The following is a 21,164-nucleotide window of genomic DNA, read 5'->3' as shown; positions in this document are numbered from 1 at the left end:
ATCATTATTCAGGAATCACATAACGAATTATTTCAGATACTTAACAATAAATTTATAACCAGAAATTCCCATAAGGATTTCACCAGAACTTTTTTCAGGGCTTCTCCTAGGACTCCTCCTTAAATTCAACCAAAAGGTATTTCTTCAGCGATTCTTTCTTGTAATTTTCTCTACAGAGTCCTCCAGAGATTTACCCAAAAACTTCCGAGGGATTTATTCATTCAATGCTTCCTTCAAGAATTCCTCCAAAATATCCTCCACAGATGTATTTAGGAATTCCTCCATCGAAACTTCAAGAAATTCTATACAGATTATAAAAGGATTTTTTTTCCTGCGCTTTTACTAGGAATTCCTCAAGAAATTTTTATAGAGATTGCTCAAGAAATTATAACAGGAATTCCATCAATAATTCCACCAGCAATTTCTCCTATGCATCAAAACCTTTCCTTAGAAATACCTCCAAAAAATCCTTCAGTGACTAACCTAAACATTCTTCCAGAGATTCCTACGCGATTTTCGCTAGAAATTCTACAAAAACTCCTACAGAAATACATGTAGAGATTCACTTCAGGAACCCTTACAGTGATTCCACCGAAAATTTCTCCAAGGATTCATTAAGGAATTCCTCTTGAGATTCCACCAGGAAGCTTCCTAAGCAAGAAATACTGCAAAATAATTCAAAAAAAAATTTCACACACGGGATTTCACCAAGAATTCCTTTAGAAATTCCGCTCGCAATTTTTCGAGAGGTTCCCCCAGATTACGTTCAGGGTATTCTTCTAGGGAATCTTCAATAAATTATTTTATGAATTAATCTAGTGTTTCCTTAAAAGATTTTTCTTTGTATCCCTTAAGGGAACCTACGAGGCTTTCTACCTCGAATTTTTGAAGGAATTATTTCAAGAATCTACCGGATATTTCTCCAAGGATTCCTAAAGCAATTTATCCATCAATTCCTTCCAGTATATCTTGGAGGATTTTTTCCAAGGAATCCACCAGGAATTGCCTTAGAGAATCCTGTAGAAACTCCTTCAGGGATTGCTTTAAAAGTTCTTACGGAGATATATTAAGGAATTTACCCAGTGAATTTCTCCAGTGTTTTCTTTGGTGAATCCTCCAATGATTTCAGTATAAATAATTCCATGATTTTTTCCAGAAATTTTCCAAAAAATCATTCAAGGAATTCAACTTGAAGTTCAACCCTTCGTGGAATTGCTGGTCGATTCTCTTGCGGTTTTCCAGAAAAAAATAGTCATTTGAACTTGTGTTTTTTTTTAGATACCCTGGAGGAATTTCTGATAATCCTGAATAATTTGAAAAAGGAAAATGCTAGTCAAATCATTGAAGTATTTTCTGGTAGAACTTCTGGCGAAGCTGTATTAGATTTTTCTGATAAAAAATATCTAGCGAAACTCTATTGATATTCTTAACCCTGGAAGAACTCATGGCGAAATTTCTTAAAAAACACCATTCCGAAAGAAATAGTTAGATTAAATACTGGTGAAATCTCTGAAGAAACCGAAGGATTTTTTCCAGAATGTTTAAGAAGAACTTTCAGAAGATTTTCTTAAATTTCCGGTGAAATCAACGGAAAAATATTGGTGAAGCTTCTAAAAGAATTTTTAGTGGAACCCCTATGAGAATTTCAGCTCATGTCTTGAAGATTTTCCTGATGGAAATCATGGAAAATTATCTGAGCGAATTTCAGATCCAATCCATGGATGAACCTCTGGTGGAATCCTTAGAGAAATTCCTGGAGGGTTTTTAGTTTAAATGCCTAGAGAAAATCCTAGCGGAATTTTCGAAGCAATTCCTGTTGGATTCAATGAACGAATTCTCAGAGGAATCGCTGAAGGAATTCCTTTTTTGAATTCTAGGAGGAATTCCTCACAGAGTCACTTGAGGATATACTGATGGATTCCCTAATTACTTGTGAAATCTTTATAAGAAATTTTTGGTAAAATTGCTGAATTAATTTCTGAAAACCCCCAAGAATCTCTGAAGATATTTTGTGAGAAATTCCTTGAGAAATTTCCGATGGAATCTGTAGAGTTATTCCGGTGATAAAATCCTGAGACATTTCCGGAAAAATCTTAGGAGGAATTCCTGATAACCTTTGAGAATCCTTGGAGATATTTATTCCTTGAAGAATTTTTGGAGGCATCCCATCCGGGTGATTAGAGTCCGCGGCTACAAAGTAACGCCATGCTTAAGGTGTCTGGGTTCGATTCCCGGTCGGTCCAGGATCTTTTCGTAAAGGAAATTTCCTTGACTTCTCTGGGCATATAGTATAATCGTACCTGCAACACGATATACGAATGCGAAAATGGCAACTTTGGCAAAGAAAGCTCTTAGTTAATAACTGTGGAAGTGCTCATAAGAACAGTAAGCTGAGAAGCCGGCTCTGTCCCAGTGGGGACGTTAATGCCAAGAAGAAGAAGAATTTTTGCAGGAACTCCAGATGAAATCATAGGAGGAACTCCTGATGAAATCCCTTGAAGAATTCCCTATGGAATCACTATAGGAACTCCTGATGAAATCCCTGGAGGAATTCCTGATATCGTATCGCGAATCGTAACCTCATTTTCTACCTGTTCTCTGATTCTAAAAATTACTATTTTGACATATTTAGAATATAAATCAAAAAGTAATCAAAGAGTAATTTATTGAAATCGTCCTTTCCAACAAATCTCTGCTCATTGCATGCAAATTTATTGCTGAAATTCTAGAATTTATATTCGTGGGACAGGTAGATTTGAGGTAAGGGAACCGTTACTGGAAGGAACATAAAGATATTGTAAGAAGAACTCCTGATAGAATCAGGAGTCCCGATGAAATCTCTAGATGAACTCCACATGAAATTTCTGGAGGAATTCATGATAAGTTTCCTGAATTAACTTCTGATAGAATCTATAGAGGAACTCCTGATAGAATCTCTTGAGGAATTCCGGGTGAAATCCTGGAGGAATTTTTTGGAGGAAATCCTAAATATATTATTGGAGGAGCTCCTGATGAAGGAATTTCTGATGAAATTCGTAGATTAACTAGTGATGGCATCCCTAGAGGAACCCCTGATAGAATCTCTGGAAGAATTCCAGGTGGAATCTCTGAAGGAACTGCTGATGGAATTGCGGGAGAAACTTCTAATGGAATTGCTAGATATATTCCTGATGGAATCCCTGGAGAAGTTCCAGTTGCAATCGCTGGAGGAACTCCTGATGGAATCCCTGAAGAAATTTCTGATGAAACTCCTGTAAGAATCTAGAAAAATTCTTTATGATATCCCTAGAAGGAGTCCTGATGGAACAAGGAATTCCTGATATAATCTCTGTAGGAAATCCTGATTGAATGTTTGGAGGCAATTCAGGTGGAATCTCTGAAAGAACTCTGGAGGAACTCCTGATGCAATTCCCAGAAGAACTCTGATGGAAGCCCTAGAGGTATTCCAGATACTATCCCTATAGGAACTCCTGATGGAATCCTTGGAAGAACTCCTATCTATAGATATTCTTGAAAAAACTCCTAATCATTGGAGGGACTTCTGATGGAATCCCTTTAAGATCTCCTGATAAAATCCCTAGTAGAAAACCTGATAAGCTTCCAGATAGAACTCCTGATAGAATCTCTAGAGGAACTCCTCATAATATTTCTAGAAGAAACATTGATGGAATTCCTCGAAAAACATTTGATTTAATCTTTTGAAAAATTCCAGGTGGAATCTCAGAAGAAACTCTTGATGGAATCCCTGGAGGAACTCTTGATGAAATCTCCAGAAAATCTCTGATGAAAGCCCTAAAGGTACTCCCGATAGAATCCAGATACATAAATACAGATAATATAGATACAAGAGCCCCTGATGAAATCCCTGGGGGAACTCCTGAAGAAATCCTTGGAAGAATTTGTAAAGATATTCTTGAAGGAAATCTGTATGGAATCATTTAAGGAATTCCTGTTGAAATCCCGAGAAGAACTCCTAGAACTAGAGAAACAACGGACAGAGTCCATGGAGGAATTCCAGGTGGAATCTCTAAAATATCTCCTGATAGAATCCCTGGAGAAACTGCTGATGAACTCCCATGTTGAGTTCTAGGTGCAATCCCTGAAAGAATCCCTGATCGAATCTCTGGAGGAATTCCAGATGGAGAATCTATGACATTTCGTCGAATGACATTTAGTCGAAAGTACATTTGGTCAAATGGACATTTCGTCGAATGGACATTTGGTCGAACAGAATTTAATTGCTTCAAGAAGCATATGATATTTGGTCCAAAGGACATTTAGTCGAAAATTTGGTCGAATATTTCAGATTATTTTACAGAGTGATATTTTGACATTAATACATAGTGATTGAGATTGAAAGAGCGGAAAGCATGTATGGTAGGAGCTAGAGATATTATGTAAGGTTGCAGATGCAAGAACAACATGATGGAGGGCAAGAAATCTGCATTGATTTGCTGGTATTTACTGAATAAACTTCAAGCTTTTAATAAGCGACGAGTGATAATTTGGGATTCCAGTTGATCTTTCAGACTCCCAAAAAACGACATTGTTGACGTTACTTGATGTAATTTTTCTCATTTAGGTTTATTCTGCGAGTCGGATGAACCACGACGAGCTGATCTCAAATAGGAGCAAGTGAACTTTCATCACCAAAGTAGACTCGTCTAACTCACGCGATACATGGGATAATCACAGTTATCTTGTTTGATTACTTTCGATTTAATTAAAAATCAGCTTATTTAGATAGAAGTCATCAACTTCGCTATCAAACCCACATGTTTACCCAAGGAATGTGATTTAGCTGGAAGTAACAATCATAACGATAATTCACCATGAGTAGAAAACGTTTACTACAGGCGGAACTTCCAATAGATTCCGTCAAAATCGTTTCCTAAAAGCCATGGCCATCAAAACTCGCCCTCTTATTCTACGTATGAAAGTGCTTTATAAGCAGATAATTCAACGCACTCGCACTCGAAGTTGTCATAGGATAGAGATCAACAAATATATATAAAGAACGATTACATTTTTAAAGAATAATAGATTTAACAATGTTTAATATTACAATAACTGAGCAACGAAGATATTAAGGAGAAATTTTTGCAGATAATGATGACATTTTGATAGAATAAAGACTTATGTTTCCAACTTTGAACAATGAGTACCAGAAACAATTACCTTTGAACTTCTGCCAAATTTTGTAAAATAAAACGTCCCATCTTCTTATTCAAAATTGAATGAAGAATTAGTACATGTACAAGAATAATCAATCCTATACAGACACTAATATATGCATGCTAACCACACATTAAACCGTGGGCAAAAATATAGAAATATTCGTCATTGGCTTCTGATGAAAAGTATGTTTGCCCAAAATAGACATAAAATCATTCATTGGCCAAAATATATCTGTTGAACCAAACGATATTTCGTACAAAATAATGTTTTAAGGTAATTCGACCAAACGTCCATTCGACCAAATGTCCCTTCGACCAAATGTACTTTCGACTAAACGTCATTCGACCAAACGTCATTCGACCAAATGTCTTTCGACCAAATGTCCTAAAGCCCCAGATGGAATCCCTGAAAGAATTCCTGGTGGAATCCCTAGCCGAACAGCTGATGATACCCCCAGAAGAATTCTTGATGGTATTCCTAGAGGATCTAGAATCCCTAGAGCTTGTCCTGATAAAAACCCTGAAGGAACTGCTAAATGAAACCTTCGTGAAATTTATGATTGAATCTTTAGAAGTTCTCCTGATGGAATGCCTGGATGAAATTGTGTTTAATTCCCTAGAATAACTCCTGATTCTAGAGGCTTTCCTTAGACGAGTGGTCAGAGTCCGCGGCTACAAAGCAAAACCATGCTGAAGGTTTCTGGGTTAAATTTCCGGTCGGTCCAGAATCTTTTCGTAATGGAAATTTCCTGGACATAGAGTATCATCGCACCTGCCACACGATATATGAATGCGCAAATGACAACTTTGGCAAAGGAAGCTCTCAGTTAAAAATTGTATAAACTCAAGAGTAGAACTCTAAGTTGAGAAACAGGCTCTGTCTCAGTGAAGACGTAACGCCAAGAAGAAGAAGAACTCATCATTCTCAGAGGAATCACTGATGGAATCTTTATAGGAACTCCTGATAGAATCCCATGAGGAATTTCAGTTAAACTTTCGGTAGAAATTTATATAGGAATTCTAACAAAAATTTCTTGTTAAATCGTTAGACAAAATCTTGATTGGATTTCTGGAGGAACACCTGGTGGAATCATGAAGGAGTTTTGGAAGAATTCCTAGAGATATTACAAGAGAATTACCTGGAGAAATTCCTGGTAAAATTCTTGATGGAATCTCTGTAGTACAAATCCAAATACAATCCATGGATGGATTTTTTTGAAACACAGGTAAAACTGCTGATGGATTCTCTGAAGATATTTCTGGAGAAATTGGTTCAGGAATAATTAAAGATTCCTTGATGAATTTGCTAAAAAAAACGGTTAGAGATAGTTGGAAACGATATTTTACTATCTATATAGAAACAACTCAAGAGCGCGCATTTGATAGATCACTATGGCACCGACGCTGCGTAAATTCACGCATTTTGACTTTCCACCCATCTGCATCGGTAGTTCATGGGACGTCGAAGCTTCAATTTGACATGATGGCGTCGATGTTCGTGCAACATCCCTACAGACGGTACGATCGGTTCGTCAAACATTTGGCTCCGCCCACCGGTGGTTTGAGCAAAATCATACTCGTTTGATTTTGGCCGACCAATTCGTCAACCGTCAAATCGGTTTCACAAACTGTCAAATTGGTTCGTCAAGCAGCATCACACACGGTCAAACATAGCACCAACATGAGCATCAACCTGGGGGGCGGAGTCAATGTTGGTCAAACCGTCTGAGCGTCTGTGGGCTGCATAACAATTTTATCCACCGTGTTTTGCGATTTAGATGTAGTTTGCATGAATAAACGAGTTATTACATGGACTTTAATGCGACTTCTGGTTGTCTGGGCAGTTTACTCTGGGTCTGGAGGGATGACTGTACCTAAACAATGTGAATTTGAAAGAATTTCCAGAATGCTGTTCGGAAAGCCTTTGATATTTGGAGTGATTAGAGACGGAATCATATTAAATTAAAGTGATTTAGGTCTGATCACTTTTATATTCAATTGTATCATATCTGATTCATATTCTAGTGATTCTGGTATGACTTACTCCATGTGCGAGTGACTCAGTCAGGCCTCATATCCATCATATTCAAATTATTCAAATCAGAGTTTCTTCATATACAAGTGGGTCAAGTTTGATTGACTTCATATCCAAGTGATTGATGTCTAATTCTCTTTATATTTTTTCGAGTTTGATTCACTCTATATTCAAGTAATTCAGGTTTGCCTTGAATATGGAGTAAGAAACGAAATCATGTCAAATTCACTCCACGTTCAAGTGACTCAGGATTGGTTCATTTTATATTCAAAAGATACAAGTTTTTTTCTCTCCATACCCGCAAGTGTTTCACGTCAGATTTACTTCATTATTAGATTATTATCAGAATTGATTCATTTTAAATTTAAGTGATTCAGTTCGCTCCATATCCTAGTGATTCTTATCTGATTCACTAATATTCGACTGTTTCAGTTTTGATTCACTTAATGTTCAAATGATTTCAAGTGATTCATGCTTGATTCACTTCATTTTCAAATGTTTCAAGTTTGATTCACTTTATGTACAAGTGATTCAGGTCTGATAGATTTCATATTCAAGAAATTTAGGATTAATTTCCAGTGATTTATGTTTTATATGCTTCATATCCAAGTGATTCATGTCGGATTCGCTCCATATTCAAGTGATTCAGGTTTGATTCGCTTTATATTCAAGTGCTCCAGGTACGAATTACTTGATATTCAAGTGGTTCAGGTTTGATTCATCTAGAATTTTTCACTTTTTCAGGTGTGACATCATGTTCAAGCAGGTTATGGCTGATTCACTGCATTCTCAAGTGATTCATGCTTGAATCACTATATGTACGTGTTTCAGGTTTGATTAGTTCAATATCCAAGTGATTGAAGTTTGATTTTTGAAGTTAATTTAAGGCATTCAGGTCTCATTCACTTTAAATTCAAGTGTTTCAGATTTGATTAGCTCCATATCCAAGAGACTCATGTCCAATTCATTTCATATTGAAGTGTTTCAGGTGAGATTCACTTCATGTGAATCATGTCTGATTCACTTCATAGTCAAGTATTTAAGGTTATATTCACTTCATATACAAGTAATTCAGAACCGATTTACTTCTTGTTCAATTTATTCAGATATTTATATCCAAATGATTCAAGTCATGTGATACTTCATTTTTGAAGAACGCAGTACTGATTCATTTTATATTCAAATGAATCAGGTCCGATTCACTTCGTTTTCAAATGTTTCAGTTTGGATAAGCTCATATTCAAGTGATTCACATCTATCAGTTCATTCATATCAAGGGTTTTAGATCTAGTTTCAGAGACAATTAGTTCCATATCGACTCATCTGATATCGTAATTCATCTTCATATTCAAGTGAATCGTGTCTGAGTTACTGCATATTTAATTGAATTAGGTGTCATACACTTAAACTACAGTTATTTCGGTTTGTTTCGCCTCGTTATCCAATTATTAAGGTTTATTTTCAGGGTTGGGAAAAAATCTGAAATTCATTCTAGATTAGCCAAACAAAGCCAATCGCAGTCAGCGAAGCCAGTGAAACTCACGCCAATCGCTGCTGTAGGCAAAGAGCCTTGGAAATAGCAAAAAACATGTTGCTAAGGGCAACCCAAAATTACTGTAGAAAATTGTTCTATTTCCCGCTGCATTTCCCGCATTAAGTGCCTTCAATGACACTAATGATTTAGAAAATTCATGCACCCAACATAGGCTACTTGATGAGATTCACGTTTTTGAACTACTGTACTGGGAAAGCCACGTGATTTTCGCGAAATTCATGCCTACTATTGTCTGTTTCATTGACAAAAAAACGCGCCGCCAACTTTCCAACAGTCCGACAAAATCGTCGCCAGTAAACGAATCAAAGGAGGTGATTTGCCGTTATGTTGGTAAGACTGATAAAACGTCAAATTCGCTGCTGCTGGTTGGCTGGCGATGATTTTGGCGACGGTTTCACCGGCGACGATTACAAGTCGTCGCGTCCGATAAGGTGCAAAATTTACAATACTATTACCATTCCCAGCACTCTTTATTTTAATTCACGTCTCAGTACGTCAGAGCTTATTTACTCATTTGAACGTGGTTCATGTCCAGGCGTTCACGCTTAGCCTGCTCAACGCAGCCCATGTGTTAAAACTACACAGAATGAGGCAACCAATGCAGGACTCTCTGGCTGAGTGAAAATTCTGTGTAAGTCGCACTCATGCTGTGTGTAGCCGACGTGTTGGCCTTCGGCTGTGCGGGGATCGATGGAAATGGAACTGTCAATCTCTCCCGCGCGGCAGCAAACAGTTGGCCGTTGGTAAGATGGGGAGTTTCCTATGATTTTTTCAGGCGAAGAGCCGGAAGATGGTTGGAAATGTGGAAGTTTTTTCCCCATTTACTTCCTTTTTTTTTTTTTTTTTTTTTCTTTATTAGAGTGTATTTTAACGCACGAGGGCTAGTTCTACACTTAACCATTTACTTCCGCTTCGGCTATTCGAATGAAAAAATCTCTGAAAACTTGAAAATTTGAATGTTTTTTTTTTCAATGTTTTCAGAAGCAAAACAAAAATGGAAGCGAATTCCGCATTCCAAGCGTTCCTCCTCTGTGCGCATTTTACTCATTCGGTTTATTTACCACCGTTTGCTCAAAACTGTGTACAGCCCCCTTCACGCTAAACTTGTCACGCTCAGAAATGAGTGCCGAGTACACAAAATCAGCATCTCTTCATGCAGCACAGATTCTGTGCAAAGGAGGCTGTACACAGTTTTGAGCAAACGGTGGTAAACAAACCGAATGAGTGAAATGCGCACAGAGGAGGAACGTTTGGAATGCGGAATTCGGTTCCATGTTTGTTTTGCTTCTGAAAACATTAAAAAAAAACATTCAAATTTTCAAGTTTTCAGAGATTTTTTCATTCGAATAGCCGAAGTGGAAGCAAATGGGGAAAAAACTTCCACATTTGCGACCATCTTCCGGCTTTTCGTCTGAAAAAATGACAGAAAACTCCCCATCTTACCAACGGCCAACTGTTTGCTGCCGCGCGGGAGAGATTGACAGTTTCATTTCCATCGATCCGCGCACAGCTAATGACCAACACATCGGTTACACATAGCATGAGTGCGACTTACACAGAATTTTCACTCAGCCAGAGAGTCCTGCATTGGTTGCCTCATTCTGTGCACGCTTAGCCTGCTCAACGCAGCCCATGTGTTAAAACTACACTGTAAAGTGACCAGACGTCCCGGATTGTGCGGGACAGTCCCGGATTCAAGACATCTGTCCCGCATCATCGAGCGTCCCGGAAAACGTCCCGGATTCGATCAGTCGGCTTCTATCATATTTCGAAAATATTAATTGAAATGTGATAATGATTTACAAAAAACGTACAATATACCACACATTCATTTGAAAATCCAGGCAAATGAAGTAGGATTTCAAAGTTTATTCTTGCAATTAAATGTTATCATTTCATAGTCGTAAGAAGTAGTTTAAAGTTTTCCAGTTTCAGGGGACCAACATTTAGTGTATAGGGCAGATGTTCAATCTTTGAAATGTGTTAGAGCATGGAAACAGTTTCACCCCTGGCTGTCATTTCAAATTTTGAATTTCTTAAGTTTTTTTTTCTATAATTTGATAAATATTTTATAAAAATCAATTTTGTTAACTTACATACAGTCAGTGACAAAAGTTGGTTATCAAGTGCTATTTTTCTATGCACAGTGCTCATATTTGAGGCTTTGTATCTCAGCTTTTGGTAGTCCGATTAAGCTGAAATTTCAGTATCGAACTACCGAGAGACTTCAAAATTTAATTAAAAAACGATCAGTTGTGGGTGATTGGTGTGTTCTGATAAATTGTGTAACTTCTGAAAGTAAACAACTTTGCCCAACAAACCAACCACCCAAAACTTATCGTTTTTTATATAAATTTTAAAGTCTCTTGTGTACTTACCTTTGACAACCCTCTGAAACTCTTTGGAAAATAACTGCAATGTATTGAATTCACTACAGACAGAACTTCAAGTTGTTTGTAGTTCGTCATGCAAATTTCAGCCAAATCGGATAACCAAAAGCTAAGATACAGACCCTCAAATTTGTGCATTTTGTATGGAAAAACAGCAGTTGATTGCTAGCTTTTGCCATTGACTGTAAATCAATGTTGTCGAAATTAGTTTTACAATATCTATATTCATAATAATATTGAAAAAAAAGTTGTAATAAATGATCATTTTGCACCCTGTTTTACGACACCAAAAGGATAGACGTAGTGGTTCACATATTTGGAAAAAAATCTAATGATTGTCGTTTCACAACATTAGATTATAAAACCGTGATTTTCTTAGGGTATAACCTCAAAAGGAAGACAAATATCACGTATCGTGTGATGTTTTTTCCCCATTTACTTCCGCTTCGGCTATTCGAATGAAAAAATCTCTGAAAACTTGAAAATTTGAATGTTTTTTTTCAATGTTTTCAGAAGCAAAACAAAAATGGAAGCGAATTCCGCATTCCAAGCGTTCCTCCTCTGTGCGCATTTCACTCATTCGGTTTATTTACCACCGTTTCCTCAAAACTGTGTACAGCCCCCTTTGCACAGAATCTGTGCTGCATGAAGAGACGCTGATTTTGTGTACTCGGCACTCATTTCTGAGCGTGACAAGTTTAGCGTGTGTAGTTTTAACACATGCGCTGCGTTGAGCAGGCTTAGCGTGCTGTTCATGTCTGATTCATTTCATATTCAAGAGATTGAGGTTTAATTCACCTAATATTCAAGTGATTCAGGACTGACTCACTTAATGTAAAACTAGTTTGAAATGCTCAATTTTACATTTTACGCCAACTAGCGGCAAAACCGCGAACTAAACTATTTGCTCTCCGGAAGTCCTTGATCCCCTGAACAACTTTGCTGAAGACTCGAACTTTCTATCACTTGTGATTCATAAGCCAGTACTAGTTTGAAATGCTCAATTTTACATGCTCACTTGTGCCACCTAGTGGCCAAATTGCGAACCAAACTGTTTGTCTTCCGGATGTCCTCGACCTTCTGAACAACTTTGCCGAAGACCCGAACTTTCTATCTTTTGTGGATCACAAGCTAGAACTAATTTAACATGCTTAATTTTACATGCTCACTTGCGCCACCAAGCGGCAAAATCGCGCACCAAACTATTTGTTTTCGGGATGTCCTTGATCCCCTGAACAACTTTGCTGAAGATCGCTTCTTTGCAAGTCGTAAGGATCTCGAGATATAGCAATGTGAATTTACCTGTTTTGAGGTGATGCTAAACTTTTCAGGGTGATTCAATATTCAGCTGAGTGTTGCAATACTTATTTTAGTTAGTCCGTATTTATGACGGGTAGTGTAAGTATAAAAATCATTTCAAGACAATTTTACGATGTATTGATAGTTTCCAAATTGGATTAATAACTATGAAATATTTAGCAGTTAAAATAAAACGGTTTGCGTTTGCAGGAGATTCTAGTTCAATAATATTGATAAATTATCTGATTAAGGTTGAACATAACATATGAAATTGAATGAAAATATCAAAGTTTTTGACCAAAACGATGCTTTGTTGTTGTCAAAATATGTTTTTTGAAGGCTATATATAAAAAATTCTATAGGGTCTTTAGAATACATGATTGAAATAATTTTCGATATTTTAGAGAAGATACGTTGAAAGATCAACTACATTGTTCACCATGCTTTTTATTGACGATTTAGAAAAAAATATGTTGGTAGATTTTTCAACAACATTTTCTCGTATTGTTTTCAAATTACAAGATTTTGTTCAATTCAAAAAGATTAAAAAAAAATATTTCAGGGAGAACTTCTGCGAAAAAAATATAACAAATACCGTAAAACGGGGTATCTTTGATAATGCGGGTAACTTTGATAGTGCGTAACACACCACATACTAAACGAAATATCATAATTTCTGTTAATTAGTTAAGCAAAACGAATGCAAAACTAAAGAATATTAGTATGACACTTTATGTAAGAGCGGTTTTCATTTGAATCAACAACATTTGAGGCTTTTATACGAGTATTAAAAATTGACACAATTTTAGCATTTTCGAAACGCTTATAAACAATCTGTTCTACGATCACTATTTGATGAAGTTTTGAATAGTTGGCCACTTAAATTTGATAGCCTGGTTATCATAGAACTTGAATACGGTCTCAAATCTTTTAGCGAAAAGCATTTTCACAAACTGGGACCAATTTTGTAATCTAAGTCAGAAATTTCCATATAACGTTAAACGCCTAGAGGTATGCAATGCCCTACAAATGTTCGTTATTCATTGATTTTTGTTCGATTCATACTCCATTATCAAAGTTACCCCGAAACAGAAAACCAACTTTCGATTATATGAAAAATTATACATCCATTCAAAATAAATCTTTTTGCAATTTATCGACTGCAATCGATAGCTAGGATGCCAGTACTTGTTTAAAAAAAAATAAATTTTAATTCTTTGAACAAGAATGCATAAATATTCAAGTTTTCTTCGAAAAAACTATCAAAGTTACCCCGTTTTACGGTACATGGGATAGGCAAAATGATTGAGATAGGCAAAATTGTGCCCAAATTCAAATGCTTATAACTTTATGAAAAATGAATGAAATTGGATGCATCTGGAAGCAGTCGACGGAAAATTTGGTCCAGTTTTAGGAACTTCCTTGGCCATGCATATTGGCCACTGGACACCGGAGATGTTCCGGATTTTCTGAGGTCATGTCCAAATGTCATTTTTTCTGTCGCTTGTATTTTTGTGTGGTGTAAAGTTAGATAGATGTTTGCAATTTTCCTAGAAACTAGAAATAATAGGAAATTGAATGCCACCGGACGCATTAAGATTGGTTGGAAATCTTCAGAAATATGACCATTTCCGTAAAACTGGTTCCGGAAAGCATGGTCAGTCATGTTTGTATTTCCAATCATGTAAATATTATCCGGAGCTATATACAAGTGGACATCAACCTTAAAAATGATGTTTCCTGCAGCGTATTCAGAACCATTAGATGCACAGACCACTCTATAGAAGGTTCCAGGTGCCCTGGGGGAAGTGGTCAATTAGGAACATATCTGGAACCATATCAATATGGGCATCAAACTTCATGATTTTCAAAGGTTATGCTTTCCGAAGCATTTCCAGCACCACCGGCTGCCATGACCACTTTATAGTAGATTCCAGGTGCCCCGGGGATGTGGCCAATTCAAAACATGCCCGAAAACACATAAATATGGGTAAAAACATCAAGATTTTTGAAGGTGATGCTAATAGAAGTATTTACAGCGCAACTTATTTATACGACCACTGTATAGTAGGTTCCATGGGCCCTGGGGGATGAGGTCATGTTTCGAGTTGGCCACATCTCTAGGAGCCCCCCCAAGTAACAATTTAGATTCTATTTGGCTTTATTTATTTTTATGATAGTTTTATCGTAGATTTGCATATTCCTCTAGGTTTTATAGTGATTTTCACCCAGTAGAAATGATCTTGAACCGTTTTTGGTTTTAAATACTTCTTCAAGAACACTTCGGATGCATCACATAAAACTTCATTTTCAATAAGAACAAGTGACCTTGGCAACAGTTTTATGAAACTCTTGTACTTATCTGTAAGAACGCACTCGAGCGAGAGTAAGAACTCTTGGCCGATAACATCATAAATTTCTCCCCCATCAATCCACGCACTAGTATGTACATTAATGATTGTAGTATTATGAATCCTTGCGTGGATTTTCGATCTGTTCTTCACGGAAGTCGTTGTTGAACTCACGGCGCACAACTTACTAATAACGCAAACAACCAGTTCCAGTGGTCTTCCTCCCCTTGGCCATGATATAGAAGCGGAACTGGACCACTGGACACCTCCTTGCAAGGTGGACTTCTGGATGTGGTTAAATGTCCGATTGCTTTCCCTGCTCAACATCTGGGCCTTATTAAGAAGTTATCCACAGCTGGTAATACTTACCTTTAGTCGTTTTCTAGCTTTAAATTTCATGCCGTAACAAAATCTAGCATGAACTTTTTTTCTCCAAAAACTAAAAGTGTAAATAAACAAACGTCCAAATGTGCTCCTCTCGAATAAAACGAACGAATCTTATCACGTTCTTCAAGAAGATTAGTTTAACTTCATCAAGATCGCCTTAAGCATAAGAACTCTCAAGTGATATTTGTTACGCCTGCCCGAGTTCAGCAAAATTTATCACGGTTCTATGATGGTGTTGAGTAAAACTACCGCCATGATTGTAATTATCGATGCTTTAGCAAGGGAGCCATGATGGGAGAATCCATGTATGCTGGATTGTTCAACATTTTCGGGCAACAAATTGATGAATTTGTTTTTCTGAAACTGCGATATTGTCGAGGCGCATTGTGCGTTTCGGGTGTTTCATGCATGATATTCACGATGTAATAAGCGTGACAAACGAAACACAGGTAGATATCGAAAAAAAGCGGATCATCACAGATGTTTTAATTCGGATGGTGTTTTATTATTAGTTGATAATTTTATTAAGAAGTATTTATAAATTCGTTAGCCAAATCAACATGATAAAAATATTGTGATTTTAACTTGTCTTGAGAACTACTTGTGGAAGGTTTATTGATGTGTTGAGGATTGTCATAAGTGATGATTACAAGTTTTAAGAGATACTTGGCAGTTGCTCTCCAACACCGTCTCTAGTGTGGGCCACTTTAGTCTTATGAGAGGTTTATCATTGGGTTAGCGTAGGTTTATAGAATTACTGGTTTTATTTCTAGTTTTACAGAATTGGTGTAAGAGAATACTACAAGAATAGCATAAAATTAACTTTGCTACTTGGGCCTGGAATATACTATAGAGTGATTATTATATCTTGTGGTTCTGAAAATGCTCGCCATTTTCCATGTCACATGGATCTTACTGTTTATGGTAGAATGTGATTCTAAACAGATGAACGGACATGTTCCGAATTGGCCACATCCCCCGGGGCACCTGGAACCTACTATAAAGTGGTTATGGCAGCCGGTGATGCTGGAAATGCTTCGGAAAGCATAACCTTTGAAAATAATGAAGTTTGATGCCCATATTGATATGGTTCCGGATATGTTCCTAATTGACCACTTCCCTCAGGGTACCTGGAACCTTCTATAGAGTGGTCTGTGCATCTAATGGTTCTGGATACGCTGCAGAAAACAACATTTTTAAGGTTGGTGTCCGCTTGGATATAGCTCCGGATAATATTTACATGATTGGAAATACAAACATGACTGACCATGCTTTCCGGAACCAGTTTTACGGAAATGGTCATATTTCTGAAGATTTCCAACCAATCTTAATGCGTCCGGTGGCATTCAACTTCCTATTAGTTCTAATTTCTAGGAAAATTGCAAACATCTATCTAACTTTACATCACACAAAAATACAAGCGACAGAAAAAATGACATTTGTACATGACCTTAGAAAATCCGGAACATCTCCGGTGTCCAGTGGCCAATATGCATGGCCAAGGAAGTTCCTAAAACTGGACCAAATTTGCCGTCGACTGCTTCCAGATGCATCCAATTTCATCCATTTTTCATAAAGTTATAAGCATTTGAATTTGGGCAAAATTTTGCCTATCTCAATCATTTTGCCTATCCCATGTAGATGGGCAATGAGGGCAAGAACAAACATGTTCGCGCAGTGAAAGGACTCAACTTATGTATGAAATTGAATGAGATCCAATGGTAGAGAATTCATTTATCTACCCAATAGTATTTTTAGGGGCAGCGGAGAATGTCCCGAAGCGTGTTTTATTCAAGCGCAAAAATCCCTCAGGCGAAACATATCCTGGTTTTCCAACCTCAAACTTGTGCTCCTACCAGCCGGATCTCAATTTTTATGAAAGTAGTGCAATAATACAAAAAACAAACGTATGTAGAACATAGAGAATGGATATTCCTACCTTTTCCGCCTAACTGTTTCACTGTGAACCGTCTTATATCAGGAAAATGAAACATTTTTCCCCACAGCGGCATATGATGGATGCGTGAAAAATCAAATCTCTCATCATCTGACTAGTTGCGCTACCAAAGTATAGATGGCTAACAGTATGTTGCGTTTCGCGATTGGAGGCGTATACCGAACCCTACGGTTTCGGGTTTGAAAATTTGAAATTTTTCAGGTTCGGGTTCGGGTCGGGTTCGAAGGCTACAAAATTATCGGGTACGGGTTGGGTTCGGGCTTGAAAACAATCGTGTTGAATCGGGTTTGGGTAGGGTTTGGTGAGAATTACAAACAGAGTAGCATCCTGAAAGCTTCCCTATGCATCAGAAACGTTGAATTTATCATCTTTCAAAACTCGGGTTTTATTCGGGTTTTTCTTACAAAAAAATTTCGGGTTTCGGGTCGGGTTTGGGTTTGAACAACGAAATATTTTCGGGTTCGAGTCGGGTCCGGGTTAGCCTTTCGATTATTGTCTCGGGTTTGGGTCGGGTCCGGGTTTAAAGAAATAAAATAAGTCGGGTACGGGTCGGGTACGGGTCGGGTTCGGGTTTGAAAAATTTGAAACCCGACCATCTCTACTATTAAGGCTATTCGAAAATATTCAATCATCCATTTTCAACAATATCTCGCAACCCGCAAAAATGTAGGCAATAAACTACTATAATTTGAAGTGTTTTGCAGAAAATTGTGATTTCAACGAAATGAACATAATCATACAAACGGAGATGAACCAGCCATAGGGCTGAAAATCTCCTTAATAAAGATAATAATAATAATAATAATAATAATAATCATACAACTTTTAATGGCGAAAACTGCAACGGAAATCTTTTTGACGGCATCCACAAATTACGGGGGGGGGGGGAGATACTCCGTTACGGCCCAGACAAAAATTTGAAATTTATCGTACAAAAAGCGTTACGAAGGGGGAGAGGGGGTCTAAAATTTCCAATTTTATCGTTACGTAATAAATAGACGCTGCCTTTTAGGCATCTATTTATTCATTTTAAGAATTAAATTTTTTGAAAGTCCGATAGTACTCTCTGTTAAATTTCACAGTTATATAGTTTAAGATTTGCATTCTGTCAAATATTTAATCAGTGTGTATATAAAATAATGTCATAAAACTTTTCTACCAGGGTTCATTTTAAAATTTCGACAAGCATCTACTTCGAGATTTAATCCATTCGAAAAACTCTGCAGATTAAATCAATGCCATCGGAAATGGATTGAAACTGAGAAGCCCTTTACGTTTTAAACACTGATAATAAAACCAAAGATTCTATCAGGACGAGATCAAGTTACAGTGATTCATAAACAACTTTGTGGGCATCGTAGCCGTGCGGTTAATGTTAAGTGGCATCGATTCCTGCTACATTTTGGCTGTGCCATTGGGCGTTGCATGCTCGTCCGTTGTCTAGATGATACTTCCTTAATAGGACATAACCGTCCACTGAAAGTGTTAACTTGTAATTATCTTAAAAATAATTAAACTACAAACCCTACTCGGCTCTAACGGAACTATTGAAGACCTTCACTTAAATTTTTCAATTGCTTAATAATCAGTGTAATGTATAGAAGCATGTAGAGGCTATTGTATTTAAAATATTTAAACAAAAATAACTCTACACGCACATTAAGCTACTCACTGGTATGTTTTAACAATCATCAATAAATATTTTGTCAAATTATGATTATCTTAAAATGTGAGAAAACTTCTCTGCAGACGGCAGCACCCAACCTTTATTTTTAGAAGCAGTATATCAAGTGTTTCCAGTATAAATGTTATCCATTGTAAAAGTAATATCGATACTCTCAATATTTGTTCTTAAGACTATGAAAGACGTTTACAATATCAACACATCACAACTCACCGATTTCTACACGCCAGGCAGCTTTCCTGATCTCCTCACACTTCCGCAAACTACCAGCACAGTTTTGTCTTCTTCCGGTTTTGCTATCTTCCTAGCTTCTCACTTTCACCAAACTAGGCAGCTGAAGGAAAAACAACACATTCTTCCATCACCGAGATGACTTTTTCGCTATAGCTTATAACCTTCCTTCACTCCTGACCGAAAAGAAGAAGATACCCTATCCAGGACCGTTCATATCACTCAGCACTTTTCGGCACCCGACTTTCCATCAAACGCACCATTTCATCAATCGTCGTGTCGTCGTCTTCTTTGGCGGCTAGGAACGATATTCCCTAGAGTAGGAATTTAGGCGAAGTAGGAAGAAAGAAGAAAAACTTCACGCTCCACTAGACTCGAAGCAGCTTTAGCTCTGTAAGCTCTACCGGCTCTTTTTCCCTTCTGAGCTTCTCTGGATGGGTACCTAGATTGCCTAATTTCACTAATCGCTTTCGCACATCATTAATCACATTAATGGAAAACCGTTTTGCCGGCTGAATCGAACTGCCACTGCTCTTCCACACTGCACTATCTCCCTTCGACCGCACCGATGAGCTTTTGGGCTTTTTTTCAGCCTCAATGCCGCATTTAATGTGTGACGAAGCAGTATATATTTGGGCGCCTTTTGTTTTGCGGATTTCTTCACGCCCGAATCATCACTTTGTTTTCTTTTTTCTCGATGTCCTTCCTACCAAGTGGGAGAAATCTCTGAACCAGCACAATTGGATTTGGGATGAGGGCAAATTTGTATTCCAAACAAAATCATCTATTCACCACTCGTTTCAGTTTTGCTTCCTTCGTCGTTGGCACTGTTCGGATCGTCCGGGGGGAAAAAAGCATCCCAGCGTGACCGAAGAAATTTGTTACAAATTTATTACATTATGATTTATGGCATACTTTTAGGCGGGGTGAAACGCACAAAAGCGATGTTGTTTTTCCGGCCCGTCAAGGCAAAGCCAGCCACCATTCCAGTCGACGAGTAAGCACAATAGTCCACAGGCTGGATTCGAAGCTGAGTAGAGAAAAAAAGCTTGAATGTGTTTTCATTGAATGTTGTAATTTTTCATCTTCGTATAAATTTCACTGCATTAAAACGAATGACGATTGTTAATTTTCAAGCAAAGAAAAAACAACAACTCCACCCTCGGGCGCCAGCAGTGCTTCTCCGAAACATTCGAACGAAAACAACGATGTTCCGAGAAATTTCCGTGAAAATTCCACAAGTGAACCGTTCGGATGCAGACGCGAAACTAGTCGGATTCCTTCGAAGCACGTCTGTTTTTGTAACTCAACGAACGAACCATGCCACGCTTCCCTCCTGCCCGTTGCCCGCGAACGGAAGCTCTCCACTGCTGCTGCTGGCTACTACTGGCACCATTCATAGCCCACCCTCGCACCTAAATGTCGTCTACAAACCTCTCGCCGACCCTTCCGCCCTCTACGCCGCCAACAACTGCCCCAATAATTGCTAGTTAAGTAGTTACACACTCCCATGCCACCAACACCATCATCACGGAAACAGGATGCAACACTACCACTGTCGAACCGAAGCAATCATCCACCCTCGTACAATCGTCATCAACCAACGTCGTTGTCGTAGCTCCCGAGGGTTGAACTCCACAACGTGCGCCATGTGCTTCTGCGAAACATTTCAACGAACTATCCCATTATTGTGCCAAAAGGCCTGCGTTCAGCCTTGCGATCGGTGGCACACCACGAAACCGTCACAAACCGTGAGCAACACGCAAACACGGAGTCCTGACTGACTACCGAAATCGAACCGAAGAGGAACCGCGTCCGACGGGAACTGAACCAACCCCGCAATGTATGCAACAGCCAAGCCTGTATCGAGGCGAACACTGTGGGTTTACGCGTAGGGGAGCCGACATTTGACAGATGGAGCGTGTAGCTTTCGCGTGTCGGAGTGAATGTAGGCGCATGCGTCCACTCGTGCATGCTCGTTCCACATACAGGTGGTGGCCAGTCGGAGTTGTGACTGTGGCGGTATAGTGCTGTTCGGGCAGAATTGCTCGAGGATTGGTAAGATGTATGTAGGGTTGAAATATGAGATTTTGATGGT

The 21,164-nt window shown here is 38.1% G+C and overlaps 1 protein-coding gene across 2 annotated transcripts in view; it reads right to left on the bottom strand.

The window, feature by feature from the left end:
• LOC110678439 overlaps positions 1 to 20,913 on the bottom strand; it is a 273,909-nt gene extending 252,996 nt beyond the window's left edge. For both annotated transcript variants that reach the window (XM_021851329.1, XM_021851328.1), the window contains exon 1: positions 19,049 to 20,913. The gene's annotated coding sequence lies outside the window, so the exon portion shown is untranslated. The remainder of the gene's footprint in view (positions 1 to 19,048) is intronic.
• Positions 20,914 to 21,164: the final 251 nt, after the last annotated feature.

The sequence above is a fragment of the Aedes aegypti genome, chromosome 3 (assembly GCF_002204515.2).
Source record: "Aedes aegypti strain LVP_AGWG chromosome 3, AaegL5.0 Primary Assembly, whole genome shotgun sequence".
NCBI lineage: Eukaryota > Metazoa > Arthropoda > Insecta > Diptera > Culicidae > Aedes > Aedes aegypti.
The sequence above is the reverse complement of the archived record's forward strand: the minus strand, read 5'-3'. Positions and strand labels throughout refer to the sequence as shown.